We start from the raw sequence: 6000 nt of genomic DNA, 5'->3' as shown, positions 1-6000 counted from the left end.
CACAGGAGGAGCTGGAGCCCTGGGTGGGGCGGCAGGTGGGACCGTGTGCCCTCTGCAGGGGAGCAGCGCCGGGCACAGCTGCGACGCCTGGTTAGCCCCCGCGGCCTGACGTGCCCCCCAGGAAGGAACCTGCCCAGGTGCCGAGGTGGAGGCCGCAGAGCCGGCTCCCAGGTGCCCCCGAGGCTCTGCCGCCTTCCCCCGGGGATGCCGTGATATAACAAGATGCACGTGTGTTGGCTTCCTCCATGTCCTGCTCTGGCTCACAGCTCCCAAAGCCCTGTAAGCTCCTTAGTGATTAGAGCCACAGGGGCATCTTTTGTTGTATTTGGTTTTTATCCCTGGTTCCTGAAATAGCTCTAGAGCAATAGAGATCTCAGGGTGAAACGGGGGTCTTGTTATTCACAACAGACCCCTTCAGCCACACCTGGGTTTCTGTTAGTGAGCTGACTTTTGGAAGGCCCCCCAGATAACCTCAGGCTGGGGGCTGGTTGCCAGGGGAACCAACCCTGGGATTAGAGGAAAATTTCAGTCTCCCCCGTCCCAGCTCCAGGGGAGGGGAAAGGTCTGGGAGTTGGATTAGGCACCGACAGCCTGTGATTTAATCAATCCTGCTGATGTGATGAAGCCTCTGAAAAGCCAAAAGGATGAGTTCAAAGAGCTTCTGGGTTGGTGAACACGAGGAGGTGCTGGGAGGGTGGCCTGGGGGAGGCCTGGGCGCCCCCACCCCTGCCTCGGCCTCACCCTGTGCGTGTCTTCCAACTGGCTGTTCCCAGGTTGTACTTTTGTAATAAACCATGACCTAGTGCTGTTTTCCTGAGCTCTGTGAGTCATTCTAGCAAATTAAGGAGCCTGAGAAGGGGTCCGGGGAACCTCTGATTTATAGCTGGGTGGTCAGAAGCACAGGTGACGCCCTGGACCTTCTCCTGGAGTCCACAGTGGGTGGCAGCAGTCTCGCGGGGCTGGACCTTGAACCCGTGGCCTCTGACACCGTCTCCAGGTGGACAGTGTCAGGACGGAGTTAAATCGCAGGACCCCCAGCGGCTGTCCGAGAGTTGCTTGGCGTGGGAAACACACATGCATCTGGTGCCAGCAGAGTTTGTTGTCGAACCCCAGTTCGGGTGCCTGACGTCCAGTGAGGCCAGACAAGCCGAAATGTGGAGTTTGTGGCAGAGAAGGGTTATCGCGGGGCTGTGCTAGGAGAACGGACCTCCGGCTCTCACAAGACCTGAGCTCCCTGAGGGTTTTCAGGGAAGGGTTTTTATTTTTTTATTATTATTTTTTTGCTTTTTGTTTTCCGTGGCTGCACGGCACTTCATTATATAAATGGACCATAACTTATTGCTTGTCCCCCATTTGTTACTTTTTTGCCCTCAGATCCTTACTGGAGTGTAACTGCTTTACACTGTTGTACCAGTTTTTGCTGTACAACAAAGTGAATCAGCTGTATTTATATATATATCCCCATATCCTCTTGGGCCTCCCTCCCACCCTCCCTATCCTGGCCCTCTAGGTCACCACCCATCGTCGAGCTGATCTCCCCGTGTTATGCAGGAGCTTCCCGCTAGCCATCTGTTTTACATTTGGTCGTGTGTATATGTCCGTGCTTCTCTCTCACTTCGTCCCAGCCTCCCCCACCCCCTTTCTCTGTGTCCTCAAGTCCGTTCTCTACATCTGCATCTCCATTCTTGTCCTGCCCCTAGGTTCATCAGTACCGGGTTTTTTTCTTTAGTTTTGTTTTTGTTTTTTTTAGATTCCATATATATGAGTTCACATACGGTATTTGTTTCTCTCTTTCTGGCTTCCTTCACTCTGTATGACAGTCTCTAGGTCCATCCACCTCATTACATATAGTTCCATTTCATTCCTTTTTACGGCTGCGTAATATTCCATTCTGTGTATGTGCCACATCTTCTCTATCCATCTGCCTGTTGATGGGCATTTAGGCTGCTTCCATGAGGGAAGGGTTTTTCAAGGCAGCATTCTGCGGGGAGGGCTGCGGGGTGGTGACTTTCTCCTGATTGGTTGGTGGGGAGGTAATGGGGCAGGGTGCCAGGAGCCCCATTCATCAGCCTTCTCCTTCCAGCCAGTCTGGGGTCTCAGCTGCAGCTGCCGTCCTCCCCTGGGGTGGGGATCTTGGCTCCAGAGACTTGTGTCAGGTTGCTGTGTTCATCCCCTAAGGGGGGACCCGGGCCTTTCATCCCTGCACTACTGTTTCTTCTTTTTCTTTTTTTTTAAAAAATTTCATTGGAGTATAGTTGATGTACAATGTTGTGTTGCTTTCAGGTGTACAGCACAGTGAATCAGCTGTGCATATACATGTGTCCACTCTGTTAGATTCTATTCCCGAATAGGTGGTTACAGAGTACTGAACAGAGGTCCCCGTGCTGACAGCAGGTCCTTGTTAGTTATCTGTTTTATACACAGTAGTGTGTGTGTGCTGAGACCAGCTCGGCGACTCGAGGTGAGTGACGGGTGCCGCAAGCTTGAAGAAGACAGACACAGACTGAAGAGAAAAGTGGGACCGGTGGGCTCAAGACCTCTCGGATCCAGAGCCCTGCTGACTCATCCCAGGTTGCTTTTATTGAGTTCGTGGGCTAACATTCTCAGGTTACACCCATTAACAATCAAAGGCCTCACATGACTGAGGCAATTATCTTTGTTTGCTTCCTGGGTCGGAGTTGAGCAGGTGTGGATCTGAGCTGGGCCTGGAGAGCAAAACAGCCCTGGGGGCAGGAGACCTCTCTCAGACATTGGGGGTCTGTGCCCCACCCCTGCTGGCCCCTCTGCGACTGTGCCTGTCTTAGGTTGTTCCTCCCTTGAGGAATCGTACCCGTCTCTGGCTAACCAGCCATCCTTCAGGGCCAAACACGGTGATATTAGTCTCCATGCCCCGCACCCTCAGCTCCTCCACTGCTCAAGCAGGACATTCTGAATCCCATTGCTCGGCCCACATACTTTAACATTTTCAAAGTTTCAGAAAGGCTCCTGAATGTCTTCCCACATGTGTGTGTGTCCACCCCAGTCTCCCAGTTTACTGTATCTTGACTGCTTTTCGTTGATGTCTGCGTGGCCGCCCTGATCAGTAACTACTTGAATCTGCCCTTTGGAGCTCAGGGGAGGTCTCGGAGGCTGAAGCCTTTTTCCTACAATTGAGAAACGGGGGACGTGGAAAGACGTGTGTCCCCACAGGGCCCTGCTGGCTTTCCTGTGCAGTGTGAGCTGTAAGTGTAGGGAGAAGCGGGGACGTTTCCTGCTGCTCCTCGAGGGCTCCCTGTGCTGACCGGCGTGTCGCCCTCTGGTCAGGCCCCTGAGGTCTGCCCGCGTGCATCCGGCACCAGGGCCTAGGGGGCACCTGGCTACCAGGGCACTCGCGTCACAGGCGAGGGCGCCTCTGCTGGGCCCAGTTGTTTCAGGTCACTTGGAGCCTCTGGTTCCACAGGCAGCCCCTTCCCCATCCCCAGGACCACTGGTCTCTGCAAGAGGGGGTCCCGAGGCCAGGCCGGGGGTCCCGATGTGCGCCCCTGCTGCCCGGAGCTCCCCGGGGCCGCGGCCCTGCTTGCCGGCTCCTTCTGAGAACGGGCAGGAGGCCCCCGCTGTCCGTGCTGGGGTGTAGCGCCCTGTGGCCCCCGCCCGCCCGGCGCCCCCGCCTGCCGGATGCCTGCTCAGGGTCAGATGGCCAAGAGGACGGTCTCAGACGTGGGGTTCCTTTGCTCTGGAAGCTTCCTTGGAGGGTGTCCCTCGGGTAAGCACTGCTGTGGAGTTTTTAGGGCTTGGCTGAAACCGTGCCCCCCGGGAAGGCCACACCAGGACTCCTGTGCGACCGGCGCCCCTCCCGGGCCCGGGACGCTGTGGCCAGCCCTGACCCGCTGGTGTCTTCCTTCTGAGCCTGGGCCCTTGACTGACTCCCAGATGAACTGTGGTGTCTGGATTTTGCCCATTTTTGCATAAAGTCGTTTTATTTTTTTCTTCGACAAGGTGGAGGTAGAGACAAGAACAGAATCCCCTTCTAGCTCTGACTAGCAGAAGTGTGAAAGCCGACGGGAGCCTCAGAAACGATGGCCCCCAGCCCCTATTTTCCTGATGGCCCATATGGGGCAGGTGACTTGTCTGGGGTCACACAGTGGCTGTTAACAGGCCAGGGCAGCCCACACGAGGCCGTAGCACCCCAGGCACCGGCCTGCCTCGCGGGTGAGCTCACGCAGCTCCTGCCCGAAGGGATCCTAAGGGAGGAAGGAGCAGCAGAGATGGCTGGGCCTCTCCCGGGCCCCGCTCTGTGCCGGGCACTCTTCTGAGGCTGTGAGGTGGGCACTGATATGAGCTGCTTTTTACAGAGAGGACACTGAGGCACAGAGAGGTGCAGCCACTTGCGGGGGGTCACACAGCTGGGAGGTGATGAATCTGTTTTGGCCGATGGACTCTAGACTCCAGAATCAAGTTGACGGCTTGAAACACGCCTGTGAGCCACTTTGGGCCCCTCGTGTCAGTCTGCATCCCTAAGAGTGTGCTTGCAGAGGACGGCCGTGTCACAGCTGAGTTTGGAGGGTAAAGAGAGCCCAGACTGGAGGGGCAGGTGTCGGCTGGAAACACTCTCAGCCACTGGCCCTGCCGGCCGGGGCCCCAGGGGCCGTCAGTGGCACCTCGGCATCCAGGGAGACGGACGGGAGCTTCCTCTGCGGGTCAGTGCAGGGCTGACCGCGGGCAGGAGGACAAAGTGTTTTCCGCGGTGGTTGGGATTGGTGAGCGTCGTGGGCTCACGGGGCAGGTTTAGGGTCTTTGAGAGCCCATCTGGTGGGCTGGGGCTGGGGTGGGAGTGGACGGGCCGGCCGAGCTGAGGGCTTTGGTTTCGAATCCTTCCTGTAGCGGGCCTGCCAGCGATGCGGCCATCCATCACCTCTGCAGAGAACCGTCTGCGGTGAAAATCTGTCTTCAGGAAGAGCGGCTCTGGGCTCCCCGACAGTGTGTAACCAGGGAGACATTTGTTCAGGGCTTAGAAGGTATTCATGCCATAAACTTCCTGCAAAATCCTGGGGACGTTATAAACTTACCGTCACAAGGTATATCTTTGTAATAATGTGATGTTTCGGTGATTCTCTGACTTGGCTGTCGGCCCTGGTCCGCAGTGCCTGCCCGGGTCGGGGCGGACTCCCCTAAGGGCTGGAGCGCACAGGGCACAGGGCTTCCCACCCGCAGCCCCAAATGCAGCCCAGGCGGCTCACACTGGTGTCAACAAGATGCGCGTTTGGGCAAAACACTGACCTTTGGCCAGTGATCACAGGGGACGCAAAACATTTCCACTGAAGAAGAGGAGGAGGGTTTTCCTTAGGTCTCATTTCATGAGTCCTCAGGGATGTTGAAATGTGGAAGAAGCTCGTGAGCCGGGTGAGGGAGGTGGAGTCCAGGCTTCGTGCTTCACCTGTGGGCGCGGGTGGTCTGCAGAACAGCCGGTACATCTTAGTTAAGCAGAGCTCGTCCGCAGCAGCCCGGCTGTCCTAGCTGTCTCCCCAAGCTGCAGACACCAGGTGGTGGTCGCTGTGTAGTAGCCGTGACTTCAGAGTGCTCGAGAGGCATGCGTGTCTAATGTGTGTTTATGTGTGAGTGCATGTGTAGTTATGTGTATGTCTGTGTTTGTGTGCGTGTTACGTTGAACATTCAACCAGGTTGACCTGCAAAAACAGCAGTTTCATGGGGTTCAATCTAATACATTTATGTGAATGTGTGTGTATTTTAAATTACATTTCAGAAACATGTGTTCTCTGACTATAAAATGTGAAGAAACTATTGTGAGAATGTGGAAAGCAAAGAAAGGTTTAAAGAAGCAAATAAATGTTCCTCGAGCCCTCAGCACGCTGTGATAGCCCCCTCTTGTCTTCTGATCTGTGTGTTTTGTACTCACTTATTCATATAATATTGCGGTGGGGTCCTTCAGTAACCACAGCTTGTAAATCCCTGGCAGCCCACGGTTCTCCCCACCCCCAGGGCACTGGTAGTTCTCCACCCCCG

This window comes from Hippopotamus amphibius, chromosome 5, assembly GCF_030028045.1.
Source record: "Hippopotamus amphibius kiboko isolate mHipAmp2 chromosome 5, mHipAmp2.hap2, whole genome shotgun sequence".
In the NCBI taxonomy this organism is placed as follows: Eukaryota; Metazoa; Chordata; class Mammalia; order Artiodactyla; family Hippopotamidae; genus Hippopotamus; species Hippopotamus amphibius.
Note: the sequence above shows the minus strand (reverse complement) of the source record.